Source organism: Hypomesus transpacificus, chromosome 14 (genome assembly GCF_021917145.1).
Source record: "Hypomesus transpacificus isolate Combined female chromosome 14, fHypTra1, whole genome shotgun sequence".
Taxonomy (NCBI): domain Eukaryota; kingdom Metazoa; phylum Chordata; class Actinopteri; order Osmeriformes; family Osmeridae; genus Hypomesus; species Hypomesus transpacificus.
In genome coordinates this window covers 13,069,051-13,085,494 of record NC_061073.1, presented here as the reverse complement: position 1 = coordinate 13,085,494, position 16,444 = coordinate 13,069,051, and positions in this window count along the sequence as shown.

Below are 16,444 nucleotides of genomic sequence, written 5' to 3'. Positions count from 1 at the left end.
CTCTTCATCTCTACTGACGGCTGAGTCAAAAGAGATTGACAGGTTGCTTATCTCTGCTTATGGCCTTTAATCAAAACTAATTTAGGGTGCTGATGGATTTTCAAATCACCCTCCAATCCATATATCTCTCCATCCCTTACAATTAAACAGAGCACGTGATTTGTGTGGGAATATCAGAGGTGTTGACCAACAGAGACAGAAGCCAGACCCTGGGGGTGTCCTGTGTCTGAGACCAGGGTCAAACACAATGTTAACACTATCAAAAACTATCACTTGAATGATTAACTTCATTAAGTTCTCTCAGTGCAATAACTCCCTTTAAACAGTCAAGCCCTAGGTTAGACGGCACCGTAGGTTGATGTGAAGAGGACTCGTGCTGTAGTAAGGTACAGTAGACAGAGAGGGATGAGGGGAGAGGATGCAGTTGTAAGTGTTCTAGATGGAGTGATCAGCACCTTCATTGTATTGATCAGGTTAAGACTTGGAGCTTCGGGAAAAGATGGATCTTTAAAACTTCTTCGTCCCTGTGTTTGACGACTGGTTCTCCCTGTCCGGACCGGACCAGAGCGGTCTGGGATGGGTTTGCACCATGACACTTACATGATGTGGATATACAGCCTGGAACAGAGGGTGTTATATAGAGAACATAGGAGATCTAATGTCAAGCACAGACATGGGAACAGGGACAAGGATGATGATGCTCCTTTTTAATCCCTACTGGTTCAGTAGTTCTTGTCAACTGGTTTTGTTTTTGAGCTTGCAGTGTGCATTTAAAGGACCTGTCAAATGTTTAAACTTCCTGCACATCTCATTCAGGCATCCGAGTTCGGCGCTCTCTTTTTCTCTCTATCTCCCTTCCTCTTTGCCGACACGCCGACTGACATATTGAAAGGAAACATGGAGCCAAGAATTCATTTGAATAGCTTCGGCAGCTGGGGTGACACAATCCTCTCCTCCTGACTCCATGTTTTCCTGGCAGCGGAAGGAAAAGGCAGATTGTATGATTTGTTTTTATGCTTATTTACCTCTCATGTCTCCTCCTCTCCTCTCCTCACTTATTTTCCCCATGACTTCACTTGCCTGGATTCTTGTAAAAGAGCAGATTAATTAGGCCTGTCTTGCTTTGTTAAGGGGGGTGATGGGGGTGCCAATTTTCTCCCTGGGGTGCGACCCCACCTACCCTCGTTCCTGTCCTCCGCTTCCCTGCGCCGAGAGAGAGAGACCGCATCAGACAGAGCATCCCAGTCCTACTGCCAGATTCCGGGAGAAAAAGAGTTTCATATAAATGCTAATCCAATTCAAGTCATTCAGTCATTCACACACAGGCACTTTCCAATGGCTGCTGCTGAGAAGAGAAAATGAGAATAGAAACAAAAAGTTGGTTTTGTAGGACATGGTGATGGACAGATATACTTGAGTCTGTCACTAAAAGGTTGGAGGTGAAAACATGAACCGACACAGCATGATTCCAGTATGGGGTACAAACAATTCAATAAGTGAACTGCTCTTTGAAGATTTTGATAACAGAGGATCCATTTGAGATGCTTTTGAAACTGGCCTGTGCATAAAACCTGTAGCACGGTTTACTTAAAATGGACTCTTGACTGTGAAGCCAAGGGGGTGTTGAATGACAGGTGAGTTGAGAAAAACAGCTAAGGATGGTTGTTTCATCCATCATTGAAAATAATAATCTATCATCCTTGCTATAAACTAACAGCTTCTGGCATAACCTCTCTCACGCAATCCCCCCTCTTTCCCTTCCACCTTTTCTCTCTTCCTGTCCTCTCTCCCTCCCTCCCTCCCTTTATCCTTCCCTCCACCCCATCCATCTCCATCGCTACAGGCGTCAACCCGTTAGCCCCCCTGGATGACCGATGAGCTGGGTCATTGATCACTCCTGGACCTGGGCTTTTACACCTAATGGAACAACTCCTGAGGCTGGCAGCACGCAGACTGGCCACGGGAGCAACTCCATCAGCCTGGACAGAAAGGAAAATGAGGCTGGATGGATGGATGGATGGACTCGACGGAGAGGTTTCTGTGTGTCACACTTATGATGAATTAGTACTATAGTAGTCATGTGAAGTGTCCTGTCTCACTTTTCTTTCAGCTCTACTGTTGCTCTTGGGGATGGAATGTGTTTGTGTGTGTGTGTGTGTGTGCTGGAGAGACAGCTAATGCAGAAATGTGAGGTGTAGGAAACCTGTAAACTGTATCCCGTCAGGATAGATGACAACCTGCTGTCTCGCACCCCTCTATATTGTTCCTTTTCCTGTTACCAGCAGCAAACCTTCAAAACACCTTTCAGGAGACGCTTCAGGAGACGTGAAGATGATGGCCGGAGAACAGGATGAGTTAGGATTCTACCTCAAACCTTTTGTGGAAACTGATTCCAACAAATGATTTGAGTAATCGAATATCTTATAAATGAATAATACAAATATCATGAATTGAACTAATATTAATATATACATTGTTATTTCAAGAAATTGTTTTGGTTAGTTTAAAGTTTGATGTAATCTGTTTCCACAAAAGTTATCAGTGTTCTGAGTATATGGGATTTACAGTGTGGGTACATAGCCTTCCAGACCACATTACACTAACCACATTAGTTTGTTTAACCACATGCTGATTTACCAGAGAGAGAGAGAGAGAGAGAGAGAGAGAGAGAGAGAGAGAGATAGAGAGAGAGAGAGAGAGAGAGAGAGAGAGAGAGAGAGAGAGAGAGAGAGAGAGAGAGGAAGAGAGAGAGATAAGAGGTCATTCTTTTCTTTGTTCTCCGGTTATTCTCTTTCTACTGTTTGTTTTCTTCTTGGCAGCATTTTGCTTTGGAATGCCCAATACATAACACAACCATCCAGCCTGCCTGGTTCCTCCTACCAACAAACAACTGTATTTCTACTGTACACCGGCAGGTTAACCTGACACAACCAACAGATATACAAGAAGTACAACAAGAGAAGGTGTTGGCAGACGAGAGGAGAGAATGAGAAAGCAGGTGATGGGATGGGAGATGTTATGAGAGAAGTGGTTGAGAGGATGAGCTAGAAGGGGAGAGGAGGAGGAAGGAAAGGGAAGGACTTCTGAATACAGAGAAAGAAGCAGCCTGCAAAGTTCAGCTTCTCCTGTCCTGCGGAGACAGACTAGTAGAGGTATCCTCTCCATGCTCAAGGTTTCAGCTGATTTGCATCAGACACATTTCCCCAGTGAGTCTGCCTTCCTACCTCTCTCTCATTTCTTCATCTCCGTTTTCCCCTCAGTTCCACGTTAGCCTCATTGCCCCTACGTCAGATAGATAAATTAGATTTACATTTACATTGCTTTACTGTCCCATAATCTATCTATCTATCTATCTATCTATCTATCTATCTATCTATCTATCTATCTATCTATCTATATATCTATCAACTCACTTTATCCCCTCTCTCTCTGTCTCTCTGTCTCTCTCTCTCTCTCTCTCTCTCTCTCTCTCTCTCTCTCTCTCTCTGTCTCTCTGTCTCTCTGTCTCTCTCTCTTTACTTCTTCTGTATCCACCTGCTGTGCTCTTCCAGTCAGAAGACACTTCCCCAGCCAAGCAGTCATGGATGCATATTGAAAATATAACAGGACACAGGAGAAATCCTTGTCCTCTGAATGGACGACTTATGTCAATAATAGGAGAAGTCATGCATTTAATTACTTATGGTGATGCATACGCATGGCATCCCGCATTAGCATATCTAATCAAACTCGTGCTGATCTGTCCTTGGACTGAACAGGAAATGTGGATTTCTCAAAGCACTATCTATCTATGTATCTTTATATCTGTCTATCTGTCTATCTGCCTATCTGTCTATCTGTCTATCTGTCTATCTGTCTGTCTGTCTGTCTGTCTGTCTGTCTGTCTGTCTGTCTGTCTGTCTGTCTGTCTGTCTGTCTGTCTGTCTGTCTGTCTGTCTGTCTGTCTGTCTGTCTGTCTGTCTGTCTATAGTATCTTTGTGAGACAGTATGGTAGGTCTGATAAACAATCAGAAAAGTTTTTCCTTTATAACATATTTCTTTCTGCAAGGGAATTAGGAGATGGAGGAGTGGGAGGAGAACAAGTTGGAGGAGGTGGTGTGGGAAGAAGAGGTGGAGGTGGAGTGGTTGTTCCATGATGAGACAGAGATATTCAGTTTCAATATCTGCTCCAGATCTAGTACATATTTTGGATTCTTTAAAACTGATGCATTCCAGTACAGTTTTTCACCATTGCTTTGGCTCAATTCTTGAAACAGAAATTACCTTCTCAAAGCTTTGCATTTCGCAAAATAGCCTGTATGGTTCAGCAGTACTACATAGATCACCTTCAAAAGGTCATATCTCCAAAACAATTACAGTAATCATTTTCACATATAAATAGCAGTGCCCCCAAAATGAAAAGTCCCTTTGACATTGTGTAAATGTAACAGACGTGGTCTTGCTCTCTCTTGGAAGTCGCTTTGGATAAAAGTGTCTGCTAAATGAATAAATACTATAAAATGTAATTATAAATATATGTATCAAACAAAAAAAAGGTTACAACGATGGAACAGCGGAAGTATCGTTGTGCATGCCGCAACCATCCCCTACACTGATCTGCTGTGACATCATCACAAGCAGCATCCATTGCCTGGAGCAGGGACCTCTGGTTTTGAGCCCCATGCTCATAGACCCCCCACCTCCATGCAGAAAAAACCTCCTGGATAGGATTGAGGAATGGGGAGTCAGGTGATAAGAGTACCATCAGCATTCTTGGATGGGCAGTGAACCCTGATGAGTGGGCTGCGGTGGAAGCTTACATTGTCCCACACAATAACAAATGTAAGCAAATGAGGTCCTACCACACCCCTCTCATGTAGAGGGATAAGATCAGCGTGCAGCGGCTGTCCAAGAACACCAGGAGCGTCTGGGTATTGTAGGGGGCCAAGACTGGGAATATGGGTGACTACACCATTCTCTGAAATGGCAGCACACATGGTGATGTTGCCCACGAGCTGGCCTGGGACAAGCTCTATATATTTGATGGAAGCATTTACAGTATACTCCTGGATAGCTCCTGTCAGCTAACTAAACTTACTGTGTGATTGGTGATCGGATGTGTCCCTTTGTTTAGTAAAGTTCTAGTTGCACCTGACAATCACTGTAAGCAGTTGATCCAAGAGATCCATATTACAGTATATACCATGATGTTTTTCATGGTATTATGTGCCTGAAATATTTTGACAATGGAGTGAACTATTGTGCAGGTGATGATGTACACCATAAAATTATGCCAATATGTTTTGCACAGAATAACCTAACTGAAGGCAATTGTACTTAATCATTTCAAAGATGTGCTAAATCATTTGAAATGCGTGCAAACTGTAGGCAATTGCACTTGTCATTTACGAGGATGTGCTAATACAATTGCAATTTGATTAAAGTAATGAAAAATTCAAATCGTTTGTGAACAAGTGCCCAGTGGTTTGAAGATTTGCACATGTGGTCATTTCTGTTTCGTGAAATGAGCCAAAGCAATGGGGAAAATATATCCAGTTAAAATACAGGATATATCCTATATCCAGTTGAAAATTCCCAAACACAAATCCATCCTAGGTCTAGCATCATTTCAGTCCGCTGCCGCCTCTGACTGGAATGCTCTGCAAAAACATCTCAAACTGGACACATTCATTTCCATCCCTGCCTTCAAAAATACCATTTCCCTCATACTCACCGATTTCTGTAAATGCTCTCTCACCTGTTAACCCCTCCCTTTAGTATTGTTGTCCTATTCATCCCCATGGTCTGTCTGTATGATCTGTTGCCAATTGTCTATTTTAGTCCTACTGTTGCACCAATGTTGTTTGTCTGTTTCTCACCTGCCTGTATCCTCTGTTCGTTCCTGTCAGTCTATGTCTTGTTTGTGGTTGTTGTCTGGTGTAAATAGTCTGTGTCTTGCTTTGTGTTCTTGTGCTTTTACATTTTTATCCTCTCTGATTCCCTATGAACAAATTCCCTACTTGTTTTTCTTCTGTAGGTTGTACTGCTGTAGTTGTGTGCTGTTATGCTTTTAACCAGATTTTTATTCCATAGCCCCCTTCTCCTCTCCCTCAGAAAGCTTTTGCTTTTTGCCAGGCCAGCTTTGGAAATAAGAATTTATTCTTAAATGATTCTGCCTGGTTAAATAAAGGTTAAATAAAAAAAATAGCTCGGAAACAGGTAGAGGGCGGGAGGGGACACAGTGTATTGTTCTCTGTGTCTGAGTGAGTTGCACAGTTCCCTCCTATATGTGATGATGGAGAAAAGCATTTAGAGGAAAATTGGCTTTCATTTTCTTTCCTGTCTTTTTTGTGTCGCTCAATCCTGAAGTCTTTGCATTCTGGCCGATCTAGATGGTGCTCGACACACTGAGGAAAGAAAGACACCTGACATCTATCATTGTCTAAAAAGCCTATTCACACATACCTGTCAGCTCCCAGGCCCGGGAGACTTTGAGTGCTCAGCATGGCAGGGCATGCCGTCGTGTGGCTACACCGTAACATGGCATGGGTTGTTACTAGTACTAGACGCCGGATGACCACCTATTGCCTGTTGGACACTCTTCTGTCTGTAGGGGGAGTCAGAGAGCAGGGAGTCAAACCTGTCATACTGGAAGACTGTTGGAAACACACTGTCAAGGAATCACACTTTCACCCGACACAGAAGAAAAACTGAGATCTGTCTTAGTCCATGAAGCGTTCTCGGTAACTTGTCACAAAACCCTCTTTCTTTCCCTTTTTCCCTCTTTTTCTGTGTGTATGATAAGTATTGTACAATGTGTTGCTGCAAGAGTGTATGTGTGTGACTGATTGCCGAAATGTGCATCACGTGTGTGTGTATGATGGGTGGCTGTCTAAGGGGTAACTAGGCAGTCCTGTCCTTGTACAGCACCCCGTGGCCCAGACAGAGTCTGGTTCTGATTGGTCTGTGTTTTGTCAGTGTGATTACTGTCACCATCCTCATCAGCATCCATCATTGTTTGGATCACGGTGTCTATGATGCTGCCTTGCCCACCTCAAATTGTCTTTCAACTTCAAACTTACTGAAATGTCTTTTTTTGTGCACTGCAAAACATTTACCTAACAACCTTGAAGACTGTCACGCTTTTGAGTATCTCATGGATTTACAGAAATTCTCTGGCTCTATTTGAAAATTGTTGGCTATTGTTTTTACAATTTCGTGTTTTTCATAGAAATGCAAATCCATTCAATAACTCAATGCTTTTACTTCTAAGTCAATGCATTACACCCAAACAACATCTAAGCTAAGTACCAATATCCAGAACAGCTGTTTGTGTTGACATTCACCAGGATGGATTGTACTCAAACATCTTGTTTCTCCAGAACGTTATTTATTCCTAAAGTGGTTTATGTAATTGAGTTTTTTTAAATTGGAACTGGATTATAGAAGGGTGTTACATTATAGCCAACAGAACCTCATATTCAATGTACAATGCTTGGTTTTCTCATCTGCCTAGGACAGCGTTCCAGGATCAGATACACTCATGCAGGTGTGATGGTAAAGTGTCCAAAGACTTTTGGTAAAAAGGTGGACCTGTTGGACAGCCATACACTCAATGAAACTGTCGTTCATTATTATTATTACTATTATTATTATTACATTTGAGATAATATGTGCATCTGTACCTTTGGTGTTGCTGCTAAATTGCAGTTATTCTGGTATGCTGAATAGCCAGGTGCGATTACACTTCTTCACCCTCCGTCAAAGGAGCATTCAGGTGGAGAGACAGCTTTGGGTTCCCAAGGCCTCCGCAACCTTGGCAGAAGACTCTCCACATATTTCAAGTCATTTCCTGCGGTTTTAAATGCTACACGTTTGACAGTAATTTGGAGAGCTTCTAGTGAACACTGTCTATCCTCCAAAGCTTTCTTTTCACAACCGTTTATATAGTGTGTAACAAACTCGTTAATTCAATACACAGAAATGCAATATAGGGGTCTTATTCAGGCTGGCGTGTAAGCACAGCTGGAGCAGAGGCAGGAGGAACCAGGGAGCCCTGTCGCTTCCAAGGACACAGACACATCGCGATAAATAAAGAATGAATCACATGTGTAGTGCATTTGACATTGAAATCAAATCAAAAACGAATGCTACGTTCCCAGTGTATAAAAACCTGTAAACGTAGTCACCCGCACATGCAGGCATGGCTGTGGGTTTGAGCATTTATTATATGCGCACGTATCTGTAATGGAAAAGCATCCTGACTGAAAACAAAATCCACAAAACACACGCACATACATACCTTGCTACAGGGCTTGTCACACAGGTGTCAAATACATGTTCATCAAAGGGGGCATTCAGAGGCATTCACCCATGTCGTTATCTGTGTCTCTTTTAATGAAGGTTAATGAAACGGCGAGTGTGTTTGTGTGTGTCTGAGAGAGTGTGCTGGTGTGTTTGTGTGTGTCTGAGAGAGTGTGCTGGTGTGTTTGTGTTTGCCTGAGAGAGTGTGCTGGTGTGTTTGTGTGTGTCTGAGAGAGTGTGCTGGTGTGTTTGTGTGTCTGAGAGAGTGTGCTGGTGTGTTTGTGTGTGTCTGAGAGAGTGTGCTGGTGTGTTTGTGTGTGTCTGAGAGAGTGTGCTGGTGTGTTTGTGTGTGTCTGAGAAAGTGTGCTGGTGTGTTTGTGTTTGTCTGAGAGAGTGTGCTGGTGTGTTTGTGTGTGTCTGAGAGAGTGTGCTGGTGTGTTTGTGTGTGTCTGAGAGAGTGTGCTGGTGTGTTTGTGTGTGTCTGAGAGAGTGTGCTGGTGTGTTTGTGTGTGTCTGAGAGAGTGTGTTGGTGTGTTTGTGTGTGTCTGAGAGAGTGTGCTGGTGTGTTTGTGTTTGTTTCGGTTGGTGTGCGTGTGTTTCACTGAGAGCACCGGAACAGCAGTATCAGTCTATGGTTGGTGGCATGGTGATGGATGTGGTTGTGGATGTGAGGGGAACAAGGGTCTCAGAGACTGGACACTGCCTAAGAAGGAATGACGTCATCAGTAATCTGAATGACATCATTACCACAGTCCAATGCAAGGATAGAACTGAACAGGAAAGAGTGAGAGCAACAGAAAGCTTGTGAAACCAAGACAGCGGTAGTTGTAGTAGTGTTTCCAGCACAACAGACCAGCACCCTCCTCTGACTCCTGGACATAATTAGGTTTGCAATTATCCTGTTGTATGTGTGCTACTGTGTGTGTGTGTGTGTGTGTGTGTTTACGTGTGCTAAAGTTCATTTATGTGCAGAACAGGGCCGTTGAAATGCGTGTCTGTGTGTGTGTTATAGTGTGTGTGTGTGTGTTATAGTGTGTTATAGTGTGTTATAGTGTGTGTGTGTTATAGTGTGTGTCTGTGTGTGTGTGTGTGTTATAGTGTGTTATAGTGTGTGTGTGTGTTATAGTGTGTTATAGTGTGTGTGTGTTATAGTGTGTGTCTGTGTGTGTGTGTGTGTTATTGTGTGTTATAGTGTGTTATAGTGTGTGTGTGTTATAGTGTGTTATAGTGTGTTATAGTGTGTGTGTGTTATAGTGTGTGTCTGTGTGTGTGTGTGTGTTATAGTGTGTTATAGTGTGTTATAGTGTGTGTGTGTTATAGTGTGTTATAGTGTGTTATAGTGTGTGTGTGTTATAGTGTGTGTCTGTGTGTGTGTGTGTGGTTTTGCATGCATACCCACCTCTAGACAGTCAGCTTTATCTGTCTGAGTGGGTGGAGGACTGGTGGGGAGAGGGCAGTGTTCCCCATCCTACAGGTGAACACATCATCACCTGACCTATGCCATTACCACCTGACATGTAATTACTATTTTCGCTCTGGCAACATCAGCATTAAACACATCCAAACTACTGCAAGCATGAACTCATCCAGAACTTGGTTGTTGCTGTTACTGAAGTAGACCTGGCATTTCAATGCTCTGTGCAGTGCATCCGAAAGTAAATAAATGAGGCCTTCTCATGGTCTGTCTGTGAAGGTGAACTAAGCTGTAAGTGACAGTGTTCCGATTGCTGCGTGTTGGCGCCGATCCATGCCACACACACACACACGAGTGCACGCACACATACACAGACCTCCCCCAGCAGTTGGCTCTTGCTGTTGGTCATAATGCCAGCTCACCAATTTGGCAGCTGTGCAACATCATCCTGGGCATGTAGATCAAACACAGTGGGCTCAGCCAACCAGCCGACACAACGGCCGGCGCCTCACTCATAAAACACAATCACATTTACAAAGTGGAGTTCTATTGATTTATTCAAACAACTCTATTTTCATATTTTTACCATGTTGGCTGTTGGACCTGACCTCTGTTATATGGGCTGTAAAGCTTTATGGCTGTGTGATGATGATAATATGAGTTGGACGGGTCACACCAGCATCTCTGCTCCACAGCACAACTCAGGTGGACATTAGGGCCTCTAATGAGACACTGTTAAAGTGGCTGTGATGATGTGAAGATTACGGGAGCAGTAAAGATAATGGAGGGAGACCACAGCGTTTCTGCTGCTTTAACTCTCACCCACCTGTGTGTGAATGCTGGCCTCTGAGAGACACAGTCCTGAACTACATCAGGACCACAGCGACAACCCATACAAGGCATGGAGGAGACAGGGTGAGAGAGAGCAGAAGCCAGTGGAACAAGGTTTAATGTGTGAGACATGACTTGTTGGTGGCCAAGCCGCGAAGCGGCGAAGCCACCTTAAGTGTTTCTACGTATTCTTATTATTCTTATTATTATTATTATTACAAATCTTCTTCTGCCATGGGAGTCTATGGCAGCCCCTAGAACCAATTGGTCAGAAGTTGTGAATTTTGGCACACTATTTGGGACCAGTCCCCTCATCAATTTCACCAAGTTTCATGTCTCCCATTCCAACCATCTAGCGCCACCAATGGGTCAAAGTTGAAGGTGTGTTTACACATGTTACTTTTGAACCATATACCCCATTGTCCAAAATGAGGTATCGTTGGATTCCCTGGATCAAGACGAGTTCAACGCACTCTATGACATCATACCCAGTTCTATAGATTCTCCGCCATTTTGAATGTAAAGGAAAAGCGTTTTTTCGCTACTCCTCCTACAATTCTTGTCGAATCTTCTTCAAAATTGCCACAGATGATCTTCAGACCAAGCCTCACAAAAATTATCCCCTGGAGCTTTGATTTTCGCAACCGTTTGTTATATACAGCCACGTCAAATTGATGTGGCTGAATTGATGTGGCCGCCATTTTGAATATAACGTTTTTTCGCTACCTCTCCTATAAGGTTTGTCCAATCTTCACCAAATTTGGCACAGATCATCTTCAGACCAAGCCACACAAAAGAAATCACATGTTTTTTTGATTATCTAAACCTTTTGACTGGAACAGCCAAACAAAGTCGTCAACCAAGCCACCATAAAAGAAGTGAGGTCATATCTCAGCACCTCTTTACTGCATTGACACCAAATTTGGTATAGGGACTAGGGACACTGTTCTAAAGAGGTCCAAAATAGGTCATGCCATTTCACCTCTAGGTGGCGCTGCAATCAGCAACATTTGGCACCATTTATCTTCAGATCAAGCCTCACAAAAGACATCACATGTTTTTTTGATTTTCTACACTTTTTGACTGGAACAGCCAATCAAAGTCATCAGCCAATCAAAGTCGTCAACCAAGCCACCATAAAAGAAGTGAGGTCATATCTCAGCACCTCTTTACTGCATTGACAACACATTTGGTATAGGGACTAGGGACCCTGTTCTAAAGAAGTCCAAAATAGACCATGCCATTTCACCCCTAGGTGGCGCTGCAATAGGCAAAAATTTGGCACCATTTATCTTCAGACCAAGCCTCACAAAAGACATCACATGGCGTTTTGATTTTTGCAACCGTTTGTTAGTTACAGCCAATCAAATTGAGCAACTGATCCGGAAAAAAGTAAGTGAGGTAATATCTTACCCAATCTTTGATGCATTGACTCCAAACTTGGTGTATGGACTCAAGGCCCTCTTATTAAAAGGTTTGAGACAGGTAGTGTCATTTGACCTCTAGGGGGCACTACAATAGGTAGGATTGTGTGTTGACCAATAACTTTTGATTTGTTTGTCTTATTTAAGTGATTCCTTTGTCTTATGATATCTTAGTAGATCCCGTTTCTGACACATGTTAACTTGTGATACCAGCCGAATTGATGTGGCCGCCATTTTGAATGAATGTAACGTTTTTTCGCTACCTCTCCTATATAGTTGTCCAATCTTCACCAAATTTGGCACAGATCATCTTCAGACCAAGCCTCACAAAAGACATCACGTTTTTTTGATTTTCTAAACCTTTTGACTGGAACAGTCAATCAAAGTCGTCAACCAAGCCACCATAAAAGAAGTGAAGTCATATCTCAGCACCTCCTTACTCCATTGACACCAAATTTGGTAAAAAGACTAGGGACCCTGTTCTAAAGAGGTCCAATAGGTCATGCCATTTCACCTCTAGGTGGCACTGCAATAAGCAAAAAAGTATCTTCAGATCAAGCCTCACAAACGTTTTCAGATGGTTTTTGATTTTCAAAACTGTTTTTCCGGTAAAGCTGATCAAAGTCGGCGATGAAACCGCCAAAACAGGAACTGAGATCATATCTCAGGAAATTTTTGCTGAATTGACATCAAACTTGGTACAGGTGCTCGGGACCCTGTTCCAAAGAGGTCCACAGAAGGTTGTGTCATCTAACCGCTAGAGGGCGATCCCGTGTCTGACACATTGTGATACCAGCTGATTGATGCGGCCGCCATTTTATGTTTTTATAAAAGTTTTTTTCCCTATTCTTCCAACAAAATGTATCCAATATTCACAAAATTTGGCACAGATCATCTTCACACCACAATCACCTTGACATGTCAAAATAGTACTGAATCACAGTTGTTTAAACTTGGGCCAAATCTGACAGTTGATATAAGCAGTTGAAAAACTAAATCCAACCAAAGCCAACGAGCCTGCCATCTCACTGGTTTTCTGTTTATCGAGACAGTAAGCCACTGCAAAGGAAGCCAGGTACAACGCAGTCGCTAACTACATGTATTCTTGCTGGATATAGTCAAAGCAATCCTCACACAAATTATCAAAGTCATTTTAGATTTTCAAAACCATTTATCAGGTACAGCCAAAAAAACTTGTGAACGAAGCTGCCATAAAAGTGAGGTCATATCTCATGTTTGCTGCGTTGACATCAAACTTGGTACAGGGACTCAGGACCCTGTTCTAATCTTATTATTATTATTATACATCTTCTTCTGCCATGGGAGTCTATGGCAGCCCCTAGAACCAAATGGTCAGAAGTTGTGAATTTTGGCACACTATTTGGGACCAGTCCCCTCATCAATTTCACCAAGTTTCATGTCTCCCATTCCAGCCATCTAGCGCCACCAATGGGTCAAAGTTGAAGGTGTATTTACACATGTTACTTTTGAACCATATGCCCCATTGTCCAAAATGAGGTATCGTTGGATTCCCTGGATCAAGACGAGTTCAACGCACTCTATGACATCATACCCAGCTCTATAGATTCTCCGCCATTTTGAATGTAAAGGAAAAGCGTTTTTTCGCTACTCCTCCTACAATTCTTGTCGAATCTTCTTCATAATTGCCACATATGATCTTCAGACCAAGCCTCACAGAAATCATCCCCTGGAGCTTTAATTTTCGCAACCGTTGCCGTTGTTAGTTACAGCCACATCAAATTTATGTGGCTGAATTGATGTGGCCGCCATTTTGAATATAACGTTTTTTCGCTACCTCTCCTATAAGGTTTGTCCAATCTTCACCAAATTTGGCACAGATCATCTTCAGACCAAGCCACACAAAAGAAATCACATGTTTTTTTGACTTTCTACACTCGACTGGAACAGCCAATCAAAGTCATCAGCCAATCAAAATCGTCAACCAAGCCACCATAAAAGAAGTGAGGTCATATCTCAGCACCTCTTTACTGCATTGACAACAAATTTGGTATAGGGACGAGGGACCCTGTTCTAAAGAAGTCCAAAATAGGTCATGCCATTTCACCTCTAGGTGGCGCTGCAATAGGCAAACATTTTCAGACCAAGCCTCACAAAAGACATCACATGGCGTTTTGATTTCTGCAACCGTTTGTTAGTTACAGCCAATCAAATTGAGCAACTGATCCGGAAAAAGGAAGTGAGGTAATATCTTAGCCAAGCTTTGATGCATTGACTCCAAACTTGGTGTATGGACTCAAGGCCCTCTTATTAAGAGGTTTGAGACAGGTAGTGTCATTTGACCTCTAGGGGGCATTACAATAGGTAGGATTGTGTTTTGACCAATAACTGTTGATTTGTTTGGCGTATTTAAGCAATTCCTATGTCTCGTGATATCTTAGGAGATCCCGCGTCTGATGCATGTTAACGCGTAATACCAGACGAATTGATGAGGCCGCCATTTTGAATGAATGAATAAAACTTTTTTCCTTACTCCTACACAATGTATCCAATATTCACCAGATTTGGCACAGATTATCTTCAGACCACAATCACCTTGCCATGTAAAAATATGACTGAATTACAGCTGTTTAAACTCGGGCCAAATCTGACCATGCGTGCCACAGGAGAAACGGCTTCCTTTTTGTATTCAGTAACTGTACACAGCAATTCCCAGTGCTGATAATGGCTCACTGGGATAGACTGGCTCCGTTGAAGTGCAAGGTCGTAGGTTCGAATCCAGGCAAAGTCTCAGGCATGTCATGATACTGGTTTATCTGTTTAGTGAAGCCAGGTATGTGACAGTAGCTGTCGAGCAGTATAATCATAATGGCCACGATAATGTTTCATTCTCAGGGGATTTATACTCATGAAGAATCCGATTTATTGTGCTTTGTAGATACAGTGAATCTACATCTAGCCAGTGCATCGGATTTCTTGCATCATAACTTCTGAACAGATTTGTCATAAATCACAAGATTGGTCTCTTCTGATTCTACGTGGCATACCAAGTCGAAATATATCACATTGTCCCGTGTCCACCATTTTGGGCGTCGGCCATTTGGAATTTTCATAAAAACATACTTTTTTGAACTCCTCGTTTGCCGTTGCTCCTATTTTCATGGACATGTAATCAAATCATTTTCAGACTACAATCACCTCGATTTGTCAAAATATGACTGAATTACAACTTTTTATACTTGGTTCAAATCTGACAACGCTTCCCACAGGAAAAACGGCTTACTTTTTTTTACATAGTAACTGAACACAGTAATTCCTTGCACTGAGAATAGCTCACTGGGATAAGACGGGTTCCTCTGAAGTGTAAGGTTATAGGTTCGAATCCAGCCAAAGTCATCACGCATGTCATGATACTTGTTTATCTGTTTAGTGAAGCCAGGTATGCCACAGTAGCTGTATAACAGTATAATCATAATGGTAATGATAATGTTTCAATCTCAGGGGATCTATACTCAAGAAGAGTCAGATTTATTGTGCTTTACAGATATGTGTCCTCTAACCTCTAGGGGGGCGATCCCATGTCTGACACATGTTAACTTGTGATACCAGCCAAATTGATGCCGCCATTTTCATTAATTAATAAAACGTTTTTGTCCTACTCAAAATGTATCAAATATTCACCAACTTTTACACAGATTATCTTCAGACCACAATCACATTGACATATCAAAATAGGACTGAATTACAGCTGTTTAAACTTGGGACAAATCTGACAACCGCTTGCCACAGGAAAAATTCTTTATATTTTTACGCAGTCACTGAAATCTGATTTCCAGCACTGAGAATAGCTCACTAGGATAAATTGGTGTCCTGGCAACGTCAGAGGTTCAAATCCAGCCAAAGCTGACAAGCTTGTCATGTCTCTGATTCTCTGTTTAGCGAGACTATAAGCCACTGCAAAGAAAGCCAGGTAAACCGCAGTCACTAGATGTCGAAAGTTTCTTCTGGGTCATCTGACCTGCTTGGCCACCACATTGCTGCTTGCAGCTATATTTTTAAATGTGTGTATTCCATTTTACAGTAATCACTTTTTTCAATTATTTTGTTCCCACAATACAATGACTATTTGAATGCACAGTGTGTGTTGGTATCTGTATGTATATACATAGGCACATAGATGTACATGTATGTTTGTACATATGTATACTACACAGTATGTTTTCTCTGATATATATTTTAAATAATTGCCAATGAAGCATAGTGAATTTAAATGAACTGAGAGAGAGAGAGAGAGAGAGAGAGAGAGAGAGAGAGAGAGAGAGAAGAGAGAGAGAGAGAGAGAGAGAGAGAGAGAGAGAGGAAGAGAGAGAGATAAGAGGTCATTATTTTCTTTGTTCTCCGGTTATTCTCTTTCTATAGTCAGTCAGCTCTTCCTTTCTTTTAGTCTTTCTTCCCTATCCTTGTTCCTTTATTCCAGTCAAGGTAATTCATTCTGCAAGAGCTAACTATAAAT